This window comes from Pongo abelii, chromosome 22 (genome assembly GCF_028885655.2).
Source record: "Pongo abelii isolate AG06213 chromosome 22, NHGRI_mPonAbe1-v2.0_pri, whole genome shotgun sequence".
Classification (NCBI taxonomy): Eukaryota; Metazoa; Chordata; class Mammalia; order Primates; family Hominidae; genus Pongo; species Pongo abelii.
In genome coordinates, this window is record NC_072007.2 from 45,816,283 (window position 1) to 45,834,543 (window position 18,261).

General features: G+C 42.5%; 1 long non-coding RNA gene across 2 annotated transcripts in view; it reads right to left on the reverse strand.

Moving 5' to 3' along the window:
- The window catches only part of LOC103888890 (uncharacterized), a 206,271-nt gene that overhangs the window by 138,667 nt on the left and 49,343 nt on the right, over positions 1–18,261 (reverse strand). The window contains exon 3 of one of the 2 annotated variants that reach the window (XR_008517304.2): positions 2,273–3,410. The exons of the other annotated variant lie outside the window; for it this stretch is intronic. This is a non-coding gene — a long non-coding RNA (uncharacterized LOC103888890). Of the gene's footprint in view, positions 1–2,272; positions 3,411–18,261 lie in introns of those variants that run through there. 2 annotated transcript variants of the gene reach the window in all.

An 18,261-nucleotide genomic window follows, 5' to 3' on the forward strand; every position in this document is an offset into this window, starting at 1 on the left:
GTATATACCCAAAGGACTATAAATCATGCTGCTATAAAGACACATGCACACGTATGTTTATTGTGGCACTATTCACAACAGCAAAGACTTGGAACCAACCTAAATGTCCAACAATGATAGACTGGATTAAGAAAATGTGGCACATATACACCATGGAATACTATGCAGCCATAAAAAAGGATGAGTTCATGTCCTTTGTAGGGACATGGATGAAGCTGGAAACCATCATTCTCAGCAAACTATCACAAGGACAAAAAACCAAACACCGCATGTTCTCATTCATAGGTGGGAATTGAACAATGAGAACACATGGACACAGGAAGGGGACCATCACACACCGGGGCCTGTTGTGGGGTGGGGGGAGGGGGGAGGGATAGCATTAGGAGATATACCTAATGTTAAATGATGAGTTAATGGGTACAGCACACCAACATGGCACATGTATATATATGTAACAAACCTGCACATTGTGCACATGTACCCTAAAACTTAAAGCATAATAAAAAAAAAGAAAAATGCCATTTGTAAAAGCTGCATCACATTCCACCATACAGACATACCCTGTGATTTTTATTTATTCCTCTATTGCTACACTTCACTTTCTTTATATATTTTCTCTACAAAGAACATCCCTACAAACAAATTCTTGCCCACACTGCAGAATATGTCCTGAGAACAGATTTCCAACTTTGTAATTAGTGAGAAAAAGACATGATCACTTTTTTTTTTCTTTTTGAGATGGAGTTTTACTCTTTTTGCCCAGGCTGCAGTGCAATGATGTGATCTCAGCTCACTGCAACCTCCTCCTTCTGGGTTCAAGCGATTCTCTTGCCTCAGCCTCCCGAGTAGCTAGGATTACAGGCACATGCCAGCACACCCAGCCAGTTTTGTATTTTTAGTAGAGATGGGATTTCACCATGTTGGCCAGGCTAGTCTCAAACTCCTGACCTCAGGTGATCCTCCCACCTCGACTTCCCAAAGTGCTGGGATTACAGGTGTGAGCCACCGCACCTGGACAAGATTCTTAAAATATACTGGCAAAGTGTTTTTGAGACATCCTTCCCAATTAAAGTTCTTAACCAACAGTTTATCAAAGTGCCCATTTCACTTGATTTTTGATAACATGATTGAATTTTTTTCTGATCATATTATATTTGAAAAATAACATTTAAAGAGACAAATATGTGGGAGTGGGTATAAGAAAGATTGAAGTGTGCAGACTCTGTGCCTTCCAGAAGTTTATATACCATTTGGAGGAAACGTTGGTACTGCAGATGCCTTGAAGAAGCCAAAGTAAGAAGACAAAGGCTGACGTTCAGAGGTGGCTAGGCAGGACCTCTCTGGGAAGATAACATCTGAGCCCAGGCTGGAGTGGGGAGCCTTATCTCAAGGAAGAGCTTCTTCAGCAGGGGACGCAGCAACACCAAAGCCTAAGGCCAGTAGGAGGTGGTGAGCCTGAGATAAAGAATGCCTGTGAGGCCCCAGTGCAGGGAGCAGACGCACAGGGACTTGTGGAGAGCTTAGATTTTAACTACAAGGAGCCACGCTGGGATAATTTTGTTTAACAGAGGGATAAGGCGAGGACTAAAGGAGATTCCATTTATAAAAATAAGCCTACTTATGAAGGAAAAAATAGACAGTGAGGGCACGAATGGAGCCCAGGAGCCTGCTGGGAGGTTGCAGCACAGTCCAGAAAAGTGATGAAGGTGTAGGATTGACTTATTAAGATGCGGAGAAGTTGTCAGATGCAGGATACATTTTGGAAGTAATTGATGGAAACTGGCTTATAGGAAACAGAGGCTGAGGTTACTGACCTCTGCCACCGATGGGAAAGACTGAATGGGGCCGGGAACATTAATATTTCTATTGCAGCAATGGAACAAATGGGGACCCATGCTGAAAATGTAGATGTGAGAGTCATCTCTATAATCTGGAATCTTAGCAGAGGAAGCAGAATCTCAGGGAGGGCAGAGAAAATGGCCTTGCCAAGAGCCCCTCGCATAGCATGGCAGATAAAATACAGAAAAATCCATTAAATTTGAATGAATCAACCAGAATAATTTCTTAGAATAAGTATTTCTCGTGCAATATTTGGAACATACTTATGTTAAAAAATTATTGTTTATCTGAAATTAAAATTTGACTGGAGGCCCTGTGATTTTATTTGCCGTATCTGGAATCCCTGCCTGGGGCATTCCAATAATCCTGGTGAAGGAGGATTTGGTTAAGAAGAATCAAATGCAGCATTTGTATAACTGGAAGAAAAACAGGTGCAATGAATGGTTAGTTTTATTTGTCAACTTGGCTGGGCCACAGTGCCCAGATATTTGGTCAAACATTATTCTGGATGTTTCTGTGAGGGTGTTTTAGGATGAAATTAACATTTGAATCAATAGACTTTGAATAAAACTGATTGCTTTCCCTAAGGTGGGTGGGCCTCATTTAATCAGTTGAAAGTCTTAATAGAACAAAGACTGATCTCCCCTTGGCAGGGAGGAATTCTGCAGCCGAGACCTCTGGACTTTGAACTGTAGCATCAGCTCTTCTCTGGGTCTCCAGCCTGCCAGCCCACCCTGAAGATCTTGGACTTAACAACCTCTACAATCACATGAGGCAATTCATTAAAATTCTCCCTCTCTTTCTCTCTGTCTCTCTCTCCACACACACACACACACACACACACACACACACACACACACACACACACACACCCTGTTGATTCTGCTTCTCTGGAGAACACTGACAAATACACCAGGAGTGTGAGGTGTCCCAGGAAGGCAGAAGTCAAAGAGCTTTGGGGCAAGGGAGAACTGACTTGGCAAACATAGTCCACTGGTGAGCTTAACCTAACTTGTGGCATCTTATTATTTTATTTGTATTTATTTAATCAGGTGTGAGATTCCCTACTTTTTCTTAATGATTACCCATTTCTAAGTTCTTTATAACTACAGCCTTGAAGCATGGAGTAGGGCCTTTCTTTTCTGACATGAGTATCAGTGATTTACTTTTGGCAGATGCTTTTGGTGGCCCACGTGGCAAATAAATATAATTCCAGGTGGTGGTAAGTGCTGTGATAAAAGACAAAATAGCAGAAAAGGGAGAAGCTGGAGCTGCTGTTGTCAACACGGTGGTCAGGGAGGAGAGGACATCAGAGCAGAGACCTGAATAAAGTGGGGGAAAAAGTGAAGCCAGTATCTGGGGGGAGATCATTGCAGACATAGGGAACAGCCCGTGCAGAGGCCCTGGGTGGGAACACACGGTGGTTGGTCTTCCCGCTGGGGACAGGCAGCAAATAGCTATCAGAGAACTTGGGAGTCAGAGTTGGGTACATTCTTGTCCCAACCCTGCCATTCATCAGCTGCTTCACGTGGGACAATCTCCTTCTCTTCTTTCATTGTCAGCTTCTTGATCTGAAAAGCAATGCAGGTGGATAAGTAATGCCTTATGGTCCTGGTTATCCTTCACATGTAAAGGCAGAGAAGTGTTGTCATCATTTCCTTCCAGCAGAGTGTTATTTTCAGTGACTGCAGTTTTGCATTTCCTATATCTGCCTATTTTGAGTTCACATTCTAACGTGTGTAGAAATCTTTTGTTTAGAGATTTAACATTGGAAGGCGTCTTTGGAGTGAGAGAATGTGTTTCATCTGTGATGAATGAAAAAGCTTCCTGTCCTCCCATCTTGCTGGAGTTGTGTTTTCACACATTCTGTGAAGGGCAAGACCCAGTGGGACACTGTTTTCCCAGAGAAATGATTAGACTACAAGAAAAAACTGGAGCCATATAATTTATGGCACCATGTTAACAGCGAGCATAGTCAACACACAAAGCCGACTCTGCCAGATAAGAAGTTGCTTTGGAAACTGGCCCTGCACAAATCACAGACGTAGCAGCGGCACATGGATGGGGACCACATTCTCTTGTGTCATTAGCTAATAAAGAGCTTGCAGAGGAAAAGCAAATATCCCAGTTCTTTTTAATGACTGCCACTCAAAATAAAAGAATACTTCTGTTTTGTTCTTTGTTGAATTTCCTAGAATACTGCAAATACTGTTGAATTTGCTAGAATACTTTTTATTTCACCAAGCCTAAAAAATAAGGAAAATTGGCACCAAAGGAAGTTTCTCACAAACTTATCTTTTTCAGGACAAAGAAGTAATTCAATTAAATGGAGGACAATATGCAAATTCTTAATAAGTGAAAAAGATATTCATACCCTGGGCCCAGCAGGACAGACAGAGGTACAGATGGGAGCAGTCTCCCTTTTCTCTGAGCTAAAAGGCCTGAAGTTATCTGCATCCAAAACCTGGGTATTATGGCTAAGAGAAGGAAACGACCTTTTCAGGTTTCCTCCAGTCTGTTTGCAGGCCTATGGTAAAGACGAGGGTGGGCTGATGGATTCTCAGGCAAGCTCCCCCTGAAACTGTGGGGAGATGATTAAAGGATTAAAATTTGCATGCAAAGCAATAGATATTCAAACCCTTCCTACCCGCCCCCCACCCTCAATGTAACAGAGAAGATAAAAGCTGTTTCCTTTCAAAGCTTCAGGTTAAAGATGGAAGAATTAGCCAATATGTAATTGTATAGCGGGGCACTCAGAAAGGGCTGAGAGGAGAGAAGGCAATGATATCCAAATAGCAATCTGTGCTTAGAAAAAAAAAAATAACCTCTGAAAAGGGAGAAATGTCATTGTCTAAGGTGGTTCTCTAAATGGGGGGAGAGTGATGATTCTTATGCCTTCTCAGGGGACACTTGGCAACAGTACAACTGGGGGTGGGAGGTAGGGGTGCTACTGGCCTCTAATGGGTACAAGGTAGAGGGGATGTTAATGCATAAGGCAGCCTCCCGTAGCAAAGAATGAGCCAGCCCCAGTTGGCAGACGTTGAGATGGAGAGACTGAGAAAGGTTGAGAAACTGTGGTCTAAGGAGAAACCCTGGTCTAAGGATCTATTCTGGTATTTATCCAGTTTATCTGCTCAGGATGTTTCCCAGCCCATCTTGACTATTCCCAAGGAACCTCAACCCGACTCTTAAAGTGAAGCCCCAGGGTTTGCCTTGTTCAGCCTTAGTGCCTGGAACCTCTTGGCCTGTGAAAGCCTTATACCCGGGGAAGTGACTGGAGAGAGGAATCCCTGTCCAGGGCTAATTGATTCCCCCAAGAACTGTGTATCTGCTGTCTTTGCGGTCAAGGAGAGAGGATTTATGAGACACATTAAAACCTATCTGTGTCTTTCTTTGTAAATATATTGTTTAGAGTTCTCAGATTTCAATCTAAATAGTTACAAACTTTATCAGGCTTTGCTGTAGTGTTGTTCAAAATAAGATCCTGCAATTATCACTCAATTGCTGCCTTGGAACTGAGACAGGCAGGCGCCGTGGGCACGGCCCAGGACGGCACACTGCTGGGAGATTCAGGTCAGGGAGATGCTTCCACTCCATGTTTCCAACAGAGCACAGGACATTCTTTGTAACACACGTCTGTGTGTCCTGGGAGGGTGGGTGAGGAGCCAGCTGAACTGTCTGCTTCAAATTTATAAGAGCCTTTTTGAAAAGGAGATTGACAGGGGCTTGCAACCTTGGTACTGCCTCTGTCAGCTTCAGGGAAGACAACAGACTATTCACACCTGTGTGCTCCGAGAACCAGGGGATGACATGCCACCACATGCTCAACTTGGGACGACTGGTACAAGGGAGTCTATAAAAAGACTTGGTCTTCCAATTACTTTAATTCATTTTTTTAAAAGCATAGCTGTACTTCAATTTAACAACCATATTCCTAAAAATGTTAAGCCATATAAGCAAACATTTTTGTCCTTTTTTCCATGATCACTCCACAAAAAAAACAAAAAAAAAAACACCTTTTGGACATTTTTCTGATTGCTTCCCCACCTCCTTGAAATTTGGATATGATACACTATGTATCTGGTTATGTATAATGGTCCTTAGGAAGGCCACACACCTTCATAGTAGCTAGGATCTCACCTTGGGGGCAATACCAGTCTCTTTGAGCATGCCTGTGCTACACCGCATCTGCCCATTTGATTTGACATTGACAGTAGCCATTATCAAAAAGTATTCCAGAAGCTGGGCACAGTGGCTCATGCCTATAATCCCAGCACTTCGGGAAGCCAAGGTGGGTGGATCACCTGAGGTCAAGAGTTCGTGACCAGCCTGGCCAACATGGTGAAACCCCATCACTACTAAAAATACAAAATTAGCAGGGTGTCGCGGCACATGTCTGTAATCCCAGCTACTCAGGAAGCTGAGGCAGGAGAATCGCTTGAACCTGGGAGGTGGAGGTTGCAGTGAGCCAAGATCGCGCCATTGCACTCCAGCCTGGGTGATGAGAGCGAAACTCAGTTTCAAAAACAAACAAAAAAAACAAAGAAGCATTCAAGAGCCTGTAATTTTTTTTTTCAGTGATTTTTTAAGTCTATTTTTAATGGCTCTTTGTGGGAACAATGGCAAGAAGATTAAAATTATCTGCTAGATAATCAATTAATGTCTGCAGACATTTGTAGACTTTTCTATGAATGGACTTTTTTATAAAACTGATTTATAAACATCCATTGTTTAAACTTACTTTTTATGTATACTTGGAACAATTTTTCATGTAATTACATAAATTTTGGACATCCTTTTTATAGATGTGTAATACGCCATGCTAAGTATGTAGGTTATCAGATTTAAAGAACTAGTTTTGTTGGCTATTTAGGCTAATTCTGATGTGTCTCTATTAGAAAATGCTGCAGAGAACAGATGCAGCTCACCTTCATGATTTTTTGGATGCATTCATATTGTAAAATGTTAGGACTTCTTTTGCCTTTTAATTAAAATGTACTAGCACTTAAATGATCCATTATAAGTAAAAAATCTCCCAATAGATTAAATAAAGCAAAATAGTAACAGATCTTTGCATGTCTGTGTCTGTCTGTGTGCAACTTAGACTTTAATTTGTTATTTAGCTTAAGGCAATGTGTTCCTAAATGCTACTCTAAGAACTTGTACTTACCACCCCTTTTACCAAACACAGAAACCTTCCAGAGGACCCTTGCCCTCCAATGAGATCTCTATCGTCTTATATTAATTTAACCCTGCTGTCCTAGGTATATCAGAAGTCCCATAGAGTAGGCCTGTTTTAGTTTCCCAAGGGACCACATAAAACATTGTACCTGGTGTGCTCAAGTTCAGTGAATTACTATCAGGACTTCTTGGAGTCTTCTTTCCCCTAAGATGCCCCAGTTTCCATGTTGTTGGCACATGTCCAGGTGCAGTATCCCCTCCAAACCTATGACTGGATCACTGACTGGAATTCTCCCTATGGGGCTGCCCCTTCCTTCACATTCTCAGCACCATGCCCTGCCACCCTCTCCTCAAGTAAACAGCTCTTGAGATTTGACCCAGGAAAAGTTAAGTCCAACAGAAACTCCTAGAACATTATACCCCGGCCCCATTTGTTTTGAAAATAGTATGGAAGCTTACAAGTGCTTAATTATTGCTCAGTATCCATTTTATTTCTAGATATTCATTGAATTCCATTCCAATGTCGATATTAGCAATATTAAAAACAGATGGCTGCAATTTTTCTGATTATATAAAGACACACTTTAGGTAATGGTCACATATGACGTGATTAAATTGTTTTGCTATCATTGTGTTAATTGTGTGCCAAAGTAAAACATATTTATCTGCAAATTCAAATCTGCCTGGCTATTACCAGTAATTATGGCAGTAGCAGTCAAATAAGTGTCCTCGTGTGGTCGAGAGAGTGTTTGAGGCTATGGTAAATATCATAAAAATATCATAGTCTATCATGTGTTTGAAATACTATCCTCTGATAAATGACTACTTTTTAATATCTGTTTGCTTTCCTGTGTATGAGGCAAATGGAAAGGAAAATACTTTTTGAATGCGCTTGTTCATTGACTTCAGAAATGGTGGAAACCTTTGCAGTGTCTGCATCCCCTGCTCTGTACTCAGCATGGGGCAGCCACAGAAGGCTCCCGGCCCCTCACCCAGAGATACTGGAAGTACCACAAAAGTTGAGAAGCAGCTGGCGTTTGGCAGCTGAGGCAGAGGATATTATTGTTATTGATTATTGTATCCTGATTATTATCCTTCATGCCATCTTCCTGGTAAGGAGACCCTTAGACAGGTAAGAGCCCATAAGAGTAGTCAGTTTTGATCTTCGTGTTCATCTCTGTGATTTTCTTTCTTAATCTATAAAAAATATCTTTGTTGAAGAAGCAGTTATGTACCAAATGTTTGTGTCCCCCCAAAATTCACATGTTGAAGCACTAACCCTCAAAGTGACTGTACTAGGAGAAAGGGCCTTTACAGAGGTAATTAAGGTTACGTGGAGTCATAAGGGCAGGGCTTGATCCAATAGGATCAGTGTCCTTATAAGAAGAGACAGGAGAGTGCTCAAGCACTCTCTTCACCATGTGAGGACATAGGAGGAAGGCAGCAGTCCACAAGCCAGGAAGAGAGCCCTGACCGGGAACCAAATTGGCTAGCACCTTGATCTTGGACTTCCAGCCTTCAGACCTGGGAGAAAATAAGTTTCAGTCATTTAAGTGGGCCAGTCCATGGTATTATGTTGTCACAGCCCAAGCTGATGAATACAGAAGGGAATGAAAATAATGGGGATTCTGGCTTAGCTTTGGCACCTGGATTGTCTGTCACCTGTAGATCTATTGAGCATCCAGCTAAACATTTTGAACCACCTGAGTGGGTACCTGAGTCTGTGACCAGTGTTGGAGACTCAAAGATCTGTAAGACACAGTTCTCATCGTTGATAACCTACAGGTCACATGTGACAGGCTTCCATCAGGGACGTCTTGTGATTCATGGCCACATCCTGTCCCCGAGTAAAGAAACTTACTGTGAGTTCCTCAAATTGTTGATGTACTGATTAATGCATGACCTACTGACATTGAAAAGGACACTGATTTGTTTCTGAATCATGAAGTTTTGCTGATTTGTCTCTGAATCATAAAGTTTTACTGATTGTCTTACACATCCACATTTTAGCCTGTATGTTGCAAGCTGTAGCCAATGATTACAACTTCTGTATTGCACCTTAACAAAAAGGATAACTCTATAGAAGGAGTGGCTCCCTTCCTTCTCAACATTCTTCTAAAAGCCTTCCTACTTGTAACAGACCCTAGAACATGCCAGACTTTGTCAGTGTGTCTTCCCTGATCCATCCTCGCACTTGATTTCCAATAAACCTGTGGAGCCCTGATAAGATTAAGATAAGATGAACCTCACTTGGGAGAGAGCCCCAGGTGGGGAAGAACAATGAGCCATTGTTCTGAGAGCCAGCCAATCACAGACAACCTACAGACATACAACGACCTTATTCCACCTATAGTCCCCTCCAGCTCTGCTGACACCTTGATCTTGGAAGAACCACCTACCAACATGGGTGAAGGCAGAGGACAGGACCTTCCTTTGGGGCAATTGCTCTGGTGCCTCTGTTCAGGGGAGGTGTCACATTCTAAATAGCTGAGCATGGGCAGGAAGCACGGCAAGAGTGCCCAGGTAAACGACAAGTATCTAGATCTGAGGACACAGTTTCCCAATGAGCTTATATCCCAGGACATGGGTTTTGAATCCAAAACTGGGGCTCAGGGTGTGGGAGACATTAGGGAGAAAATGATACTTTTGAGAGTAATGCCCAGAAACACCCATTGAGTGGCTGAGCCAGAAAGCTGTAGATTTGTATGGATATCACCAAACATCAAGCAAAAGGCTTTTCCTCTCTGAAGACCAAAATGACCAATCATAGTGAACGGCCTTGGAAACAAATTAGAAAAGGCTGTGCTTGGGAAGCCGGGAGGTGCGATGATATTTTAGTGCCTTAAATCTGAGTCGGGGTAGAGACAAGATTCTCTGAGTTGAGTCTATGTTATTCCTCTGAGGCTTGTTGACCAAGGGAAAGTTAGAAAGTTACATATGTGTGTGTGTGTGTATGTGTGTGTGTGTGTGTGTGTATATATATGTTTTAAAGTTTTGCTACAACTGGACTACAGTCCAGAGGAGATACATATATATATATATATATATATATACACACACACACACACACACCATATATATACACATATATATAACATATATATATATAATGTATATAAAGTGGTGTAATGGACTATATTTTTATGTCTTCCCAAAATTCATACATTGCCAAGGAGAGGGGCCTCTGGTAAACTAGTCCTACTAACCCCTAAGGTAATAGTATTAGGAGGTGGCACCTCTGGGAGGTGATTAGGTCATGAGGGAGGAGCCTTCAAGAATGGTATCGCTGCTTTTATAAAAGGGATCCCAGAGAGATTATTTGCCCCTTCTACCATGTGGGGGCACAGGGAGAAGACAGCCATCTCTCAGGAACTGGGCCCTCACCAGACACTAAATCTGCCAGTGCCTTGACCTTGGACTTCCCATCCTCCAAAACTGAGAGAAATAAATTTCTTTTGTGTGAAAGCTGCCCAGTCTATGGTATTTTCATTAGAGCAACCCAAACAGGACTGGGAGAAGTAGTATTGCTGGAACAGGGGAAACAATAATGGTAAAATATACAGAGTGGAGGGGCCCTGGTCTTTGGAGACATCACCTTCTTTCTTATCCTTGGGCAGAAGCAGCAGGAAACTAACAAGAACTTCCAGCAGCAGGTGCATGGTGAGCTCATCACTATCACAGTTAAATCAGGCTGCCATTCAGAATACCAAAGATGGGGCAGCTTACACACCAGGCATGACTTTCTCAGTTTTGGAGGCTGTAAGTCCAAAATCAAGGTGGCAGCCAATTCTGTTCCTGGTGAGAGTCCTCTTCCTGTTTTGCAGATGACTGGCTACTCTCTGAATCCTTACATAAGGAAGAGTGCAATCATCTCTCTCGTGTGTCTTCTCCTAAGAGTGCTAATCCCATTCATGAGGGCTCCACCCTCATGACCCATCACCCCCAAAACCCCATCTCCAAATACCATCACTTTAGGGATTAGGACTTCAACAGAGAAATTCAGGGCGGCAGCTACAAACACTCAGTGCATATCAGTAACTCACAACTTCTCTCTTAGTTCCCTGTGGATGTGTGGAAGAATGGGTGTCTGTCAAAAGTTAGACACACCATGAGAAAGGAAAGCCTGGTGATTCTATAGAACCTTCCTTGTACTCCCGTCTCCAATTCAGGATCCAATGGCAGGACAGTGGGCAGCAAAATCCCCTGAGAAGCTCATGAGGTCAGCACGGAAGATGCCATGAGTCTCCTGTGATGTTGGGAAAGGCATCTCTCTCAGTGGACACTGTGGGGGGGAAGGAGGGTCTGGGAAACAATGCCTCTCTTGCCTTTTTAAATCTAAGAATTGCACGTTCAGAGGGGAGTGGGAGTACAGTCATATCATCATCTCCACATTTCATTTGATAAAGGATTGACGGTTTTGAGTCATAGACCTTTAAATATGCATGGGGTGGGGGTGGCATTAGATGAACCCCAGTCTCAAGTTGCTGGGTGAGATGAAGTCAAACAGTATCAAACCCTTTCATTCTGCTAAAAATGAGCCAAGACCATGAGCTGTAGGCATTTGCTCCAAAATGATATATTGCAGTTTTGCAACTTTCCTTTCTATGGCTGCTGCTGTCCAAAATGCCACTTCCCTCTTAAGTTCTTCTATGCACAGTTAGAAAGATAAAGTGTTAAGCAGTTGAAAACGGTTGAAAAAGAAAGATGTAGGTTTAGGTCCGGAGCCTGGCGCACCCGCCCTAATTTGAGTCAGGGACCCTAGGCGCCTGCAGCTCTGGTTCGGGTTGAGTGCCTCCTGTCAGGATGTGAAGCTGCTGTCCCCCCCCGGGGGACCTCCAGCACTGCTGAGGACCCAGCAGTCAGCCTCTCCTCCCACTTGGGCTCATTTACAGAGAGCATCTCTAGGAATCAGTCATGGGGAAAGGGGAAACGCGGAGTGACAACCCAACACGTAGAAAGTTCTCTGCCGCCTCGGTCAGGCTTGTCAGCCTCACAGCCCGTCCTGCTCCTGCGGGAGGAAAAGTGAGCAGAACTCAGCCCGGAGATGAGCCGCAGGCCGGCAGCCCCTGCCTCCGCCCTGTTTGTTGTGATTGCAATGCAAGGCTCTCTGTAGGTGCGGGGGATTCGGGTTAAATGGGTCTCCAGTGGTCCAGCGCTCCCAGCAAAGGCCGACCACAAGAATCAGCGGGCTAGTTATTTACCATAACCATATACAAAACCACAAGCATCAGCATTCCCTCAAATACATCCGAGACGCTGTATATCTCTTTATTAAAGCCTGTCAGGGTTTGTTATTGCACAGCTTGGCCTTGAACCCCAACTAAACCAGTCTGCTTGAGCGAAGAACTAAGCAACGCACGCATTCAGGCAGGATCATTATAACCCTGAGGCCAAAGGCAGAGGCAGGGGGAGGAGACGTCCTCCTCTCCTGCCTCCCTCCTTTCACTTTCACTTTGAATTGATTTTTAACTACATTCGAGCTCACGATGATAGATGGCTGTAAAATATTTTAATCGTTCATAAATAAAGTATTTATCTTGTGTGACTTATCCGGTCTCCTTCACTTTAATGAACACAGCATACATCACGCTAATCCATTACTATCAATCATAGGTTTCAAGGTAGGCAATGTAAAAACTGAGAATTGTTGTCATCCCTTCTAGGCCTTTGGACTAAGATCAGGTTTGGTTGCTATTCTTATCTGTTTGCTTAGTTTTACTTTGCCTCATTCTCAGACATTTTTTTCAAAGCCATGATGTATGCATTCTAGCACATTGATGTCATTTTGAGTTCAAATGCCCCACTGGTTAAGAAAACAGCACAATGTGGAATTTTCAGCTTTCAAAAAGGTCTTTGCTACAAGACAACTCAAAGAATTTAGCAATAGCCAAGACAGAGTGGTGGCGATTAAGTGATGTAATCAAAGGATTGCAATTCCCATTCTAAATAACTCTCTAACTTCAAATTTGACTATGGGGTGACCAACCTATCCGGGTGTGTGTTGAACTTTCTGGGTTTGAGCACTGAAATTTGCATGTCCTGAGAACTCCCTGAGTCCCAGGCAAGCCAGCCTGGCTGGTCATCTAACTATGATAAATTCAGTCTTCGGCATAAGTACATACTGTTAAAACTTCATGTGTTAAGACACAAGAAGGCAACCATCAATCTACGGTGTGAACTAGATGGAGAAGCTCCCCACTGGTGGAACACAAGACAGTCTGTACATAGGGCAAACTCTTGCTAGTTGACTTCTCCTGCCTGTCACCTCTAGATTTTGAGTAGTTGGAAGTGGTCTCTGCAGGTACTTCTGAAGCTACAGGAATCTCTGGGCCACGGGTGTCTTCTTCAGGGCTTTTTCCTCCCCTGGTAGCATTCGCAGGCTTTCTTAAACACAGGGCCTTCCCTTTAAAGGACTAGCAAGATGAAAAGAGCAAGGCTGCCCTAAGGTAGAGCTGTAAACTCCACAGAGAAGAGGACAACTCTGTTATGTCACCACCGCCATCTGTCCTGCTTTGGCTAAAGCTAATGATGACTGGGGAAGGAAAGGTTCCCTATCTTGTGGCCCTGGAGCAGCCCTGGGTCCATCTCTTTGCCTCTTAGGTCCACAAAGCCTCCTGAATTTAGCACAATGCTGACTCCTGGGGTCCCCCTTTGAAGAGCAGGATAGTTGAACTTTGTAGAATGTAAATTACACATACAGTACAACCTCCTGGAAACACAGTGTCTGAATGCCCTTTGACCTCCTGGTTCATGATTCCTTTGTCCTCTACATAAGGAAAACAGAAAATATGTTCTATAAGTAGTTTCTCTTTCACCTTTTTAATACCTTTCAGAAAAAAAGTTGAAAAACTAAAGGGAAAGAAAGAAGAGGAAAAAGAAAGTTTATCAATACCTGTATAACTGAGGAAACCTTTTCCCGTTTCTATTGTATATTGAAAAACCAACTTACGAATCGCCCTTGCTTGCTAAATGATTAACAAAGGTCAGTTATGAGGAACTCCGAGATGCAACCTCAGTTTCACTTGGCAGCTTTACGTGGACATCCTCACATTTGGGAACAAGAAGTGAATTTCATCTCTACACCCCTTAAAACATCCATCAGGTTAAAATAAGGAGCAGTCAATGTAAATGTTTAACAACCAGTTCTCGGTTGGAAGGGCAGAGGGGAAGCTCTGATTTGTAGGGTCTGTGGATTCCCATGATGTAAGTACTCCCACCATGCTGAGTTCAAGTTACCAAGGTGATGTCACTGAACCAGAGTTGGGAAAACGTTCTCTAGGGCTGGGTAAGTGACGGGTAGGCAGGTGTCTTCAGCACAAGAGGAGAAACAGAAGGAAAACTGGCTAGAACAGTGGTTCTCAACCCTGGCTGCACATCAGCATCAACTGTTGAGCTTAAAAAAAAAAAAATCCCAATGCCCAGGCCACACTCCAACCAATAAAGTTGGACTTTCTATGGGTAGGACCCAGGGGTTCCTGTGATTGAAACTCCTGAGGCAATTCTTATGTGCAGCTGAGACTGAGAACCACTGCTCTTTCACGGAGCTTGAATAGTATTCCCTTTTGCAGAAATGCCTCAAATACTTCTGAGACGTTGTATACCTCTTTACAATAGCTTGTCAGGGATTCGCAGTTTGGAAACTGCAAAACCATAAGTAGGATGGCAATCATTCTTGAGTGACACCTTTCGGCAGGGCTATGCTTGCCATGGTCACACAACCATGGGGGATGAAATGAGGACCCAGCTGAAAGAATGTGATAACCCCAACATGCACAAAGTGCTCTGAGGCCTCTCAGCTAAGAGATGGCTGCACTTTTCAGCTTGCTTTGATTGCAATGCAATCTGTAGGTGTGCTGATTTGAGTAATTAGATATCTAGTTATATGTAATATATTCTGTTTTCCTTTTCATTTAGGCCAAGACATTGGTATAAGAGTGAATATTTACCTGAAGCAAGTTAAGGATATTAGTATATATTATGCATGTAGAAAAGGTGAAAAATGCTAGAAATAGCACAAAAGCCAGAGAAATGTCATAATATATCTCTTAATGAAGTTTCTGACACATGTCTATGGTGTGTTTAATAACTGTGTATGCTGTATGTTAAGTATGGAGAGAATTCTATCAAGATTGAGAGAACTTTTGTTTAGGCACTGGGGAGAACTGAATCTACCACTTCTGCGTTTTTAAGAAAATGTCCTAATCCTAACACTTTGGGAGTCCGAGGTGGGCAGATCTCTTGAGTCCAGGAGTTCAAGATCAGCCTGAATAACATAGCAAGACATTGTCTCTACAAAAAATTAGCCGGGCATGCTGGCACATGCCTGTAGTCCCAGCTACTGTAGAGGCTGAGGCAGGGGGATCGCTTGTACCCAGGAATTTGAGGCTACAGTGAGCTGTGATTGTATCACTGCTCCAGCCTGAGTGACAGAATGAGACCCGGTCTCCAAAAGAAAAGGAAATAAAAGCAGAGGAAAGAAAGAGAAGAGAAGAAAAGAAAGAAAAGAAAATGTTCTTGTTGAAGTACATGCACACACAGAACAGTGAAAAAATCATAAGTTTATATCTCAGCAAATTTTCTCGGAGTGAATAAATCCACGTAACCCCCATGCCCGATCAGAAGACGGACATCCCAGTACACCAGGACCTTCACTTGGCCCCACCTGGCACTGCCTTCTCCCCTTCATGTAACCACTATCCTGATGGGTCACCACACATCAGCTCCCCTGGTCTTTGAACTTCATACAAATAGAATCATCCAGAATGCACCCTTTTGTATTGGGCTTCTTTTACTCAACATTATTTGTGAGCTTCGTCAATGATGTGACTTGTAGCAGTAATTCATTCATTCTCATTTTTGGACAGTATTCCATTGCATGGATTATGCCCCAATTCATTTATACATTCTGCTATTGATCTAAGTTTTGACACTTACAAATACTTCTCCTATGAACATTCTTGTATATGTCCTTTGGTGCATATGAGTTTATAACGTGTCTTTGTTTTAAATTTCTGTCCAATAAAACTCTGTCCAGTGTCTGGTGAAGCTGAAGTTCACATAGCACTTCAGGTTATGACCAAATTGCCACTGATGACCTGTTTTTAATGTTCTTACAGGCAAGGTTGTTATATTTTCAAAGCCAAAAGGTGAAAATGTGAAAAACTGCCTGAATACTTAGCCCCTAGCATGGGATAAAGAACATCTGAAAGGAAGTCAGCAAGTCTGAGTAATTTGAAAAAGTGCAAAAAGAGACCATGTAATCCATCCAAGGTGGTATGGTTTGGCTGTGCTCCCACCCAAACCTCATCTTAAATTGTAGTTCCCATAATCCCCACGTGTCATAGGAGAGACCTGGAGGGATGTAATTGAATCATGGGGTCGGTTACCCTCTTGCCGTTCTTATGATAGTGAGTGAGTTCTCATGCAATCTGATGGCTTTATAAGCGGCTTTTCCCCCTTTGCTCGGCACTACTCTGTCCTGCCACCATGTGAAGAAGGACATGTTTGTTTCCTCTTCCATCATGATTGTAAGTTTTCTAAGGACTCCCCAGCTATGTAGAACTGTGAGTCAATTAAACCCCTTTCCTTTATAAATTACGCAGTTTTGGGTATTTCTTCACAACAGTATGAGAACAAACTAATACAAGAGGGTATTATGTTTGAAAGGAGCCTTAGAGAGGAATGGTTCTCTTTTTTACTGGGTGAGGAAACTGAGACCCAGGAAGATGAAATAACTCATTCAAGATCACATAGGTAGAAATCAGCTGAACTGTGCCAGGGATCTTTTCAACTCCTAGTTGGCTACTTCTATAACATTAAACTGTCTACATTTTTAGAGCTAGACTGATGAATTTTAGAACGTGCCAATGTAAGTCAAAATGTGAAAGAGGAAAACTTGTTTCAAACACCTTAAACTGAATTTCTACCCCAAAAAAGAATTCATAAACACACCTCTCTGTCTCTTGACTTTCCTCTGTCCTCACTCAAGCTGCTTCCCAGTGATACCCAAAATCCAAAATCCACCATGGCCTCCTCCAATTTGTTCTCCAAGTGGACAGCATGGCCTTTGCATATGTAAATCAGATCCCTTTATGCCCTTCTTACACTTGTATTGTTCTTAGGATAAAGGTCCAAATCTTCAGGGTGCCCTAAAAGGACTTAGAGAGTCTCATTCTTTCCATTTCTCTCTTTGGAATGCTCTCCTCCTGTGCTATGCCTCCTTTGACTACACCTCCAACAAACCATGCCCCATGAAGCCTTCTTTCCCTTACAAGCTGGTTTAGTTATCACTTCCTTGGGAATCTTCCCTAAGTTCCTGACTTGGTCCATGTCCCTATTACACCAGGCACCTACTCTTGGCAGCATCCATTGTAGCTGTAATACTACATTTACTTATCTGGTCTGTCGTTCAATTTATGTTGGTCTCCCTTCTTAGACTCCATGAAGGTAGGGTCACATCTGTTTTTGCTCATGATACCTGATCCTCAACAAATATCTGTTTGGTGAACTAATATCTGAATGATTGTTTTCTAGTACTTTCTGTTTCATCATTTGTATTTGTAGACTATCAAAAACAAGTCTGATACATTTATCAGAATTTTACAAATTTACCACTATTTACTTAGATATCAATAACTATCGATTTAGATGAAGATATGGAAGACAGGCTAACCATATTTTCAGGTAACAAAAAGTTGGAAGGGACAACTGGGTAGAAGAATCAAGATTGTAAAAGTTTAGAATGACAAACTAAATTTGAGCAATCTTACAGCATGCACAGGACAAAATAGCATGTCCATTTTTGAAGTTCCAGAGGTGAATAAGCATGGTTCCTGAATTGAACAAGCTCATATCTGATGGAAATATAAAATGTGAGCATGACCTTACAACAACACTTCACATGCTTCCATCTGGTGTGAAATTATAAGGTCTCTAAATTAGTACTTCTTCCCCAGGGTTAGGCCTGATTATATGGAACTACCAGACATAAGATAGCATATGATGAGTTCAGCTTCATTCTTGCTATTGAACAAATAACTTTTCAACTGCTATGAGGTTTTCAAAAACTTTTAAATGTGATTTGGTGAAATTTTTTATCTCACCAGAAGAGTATCTGGACATTTTTCTCAGTCAACTATGACTTCATCAAAAATATCACGTACATACATTTAAAACGTCTATGACACAGCTATCATTCTGAGTGCACTTCTCCCTGCAACCACACCTGGAAGTCTCAGGGGT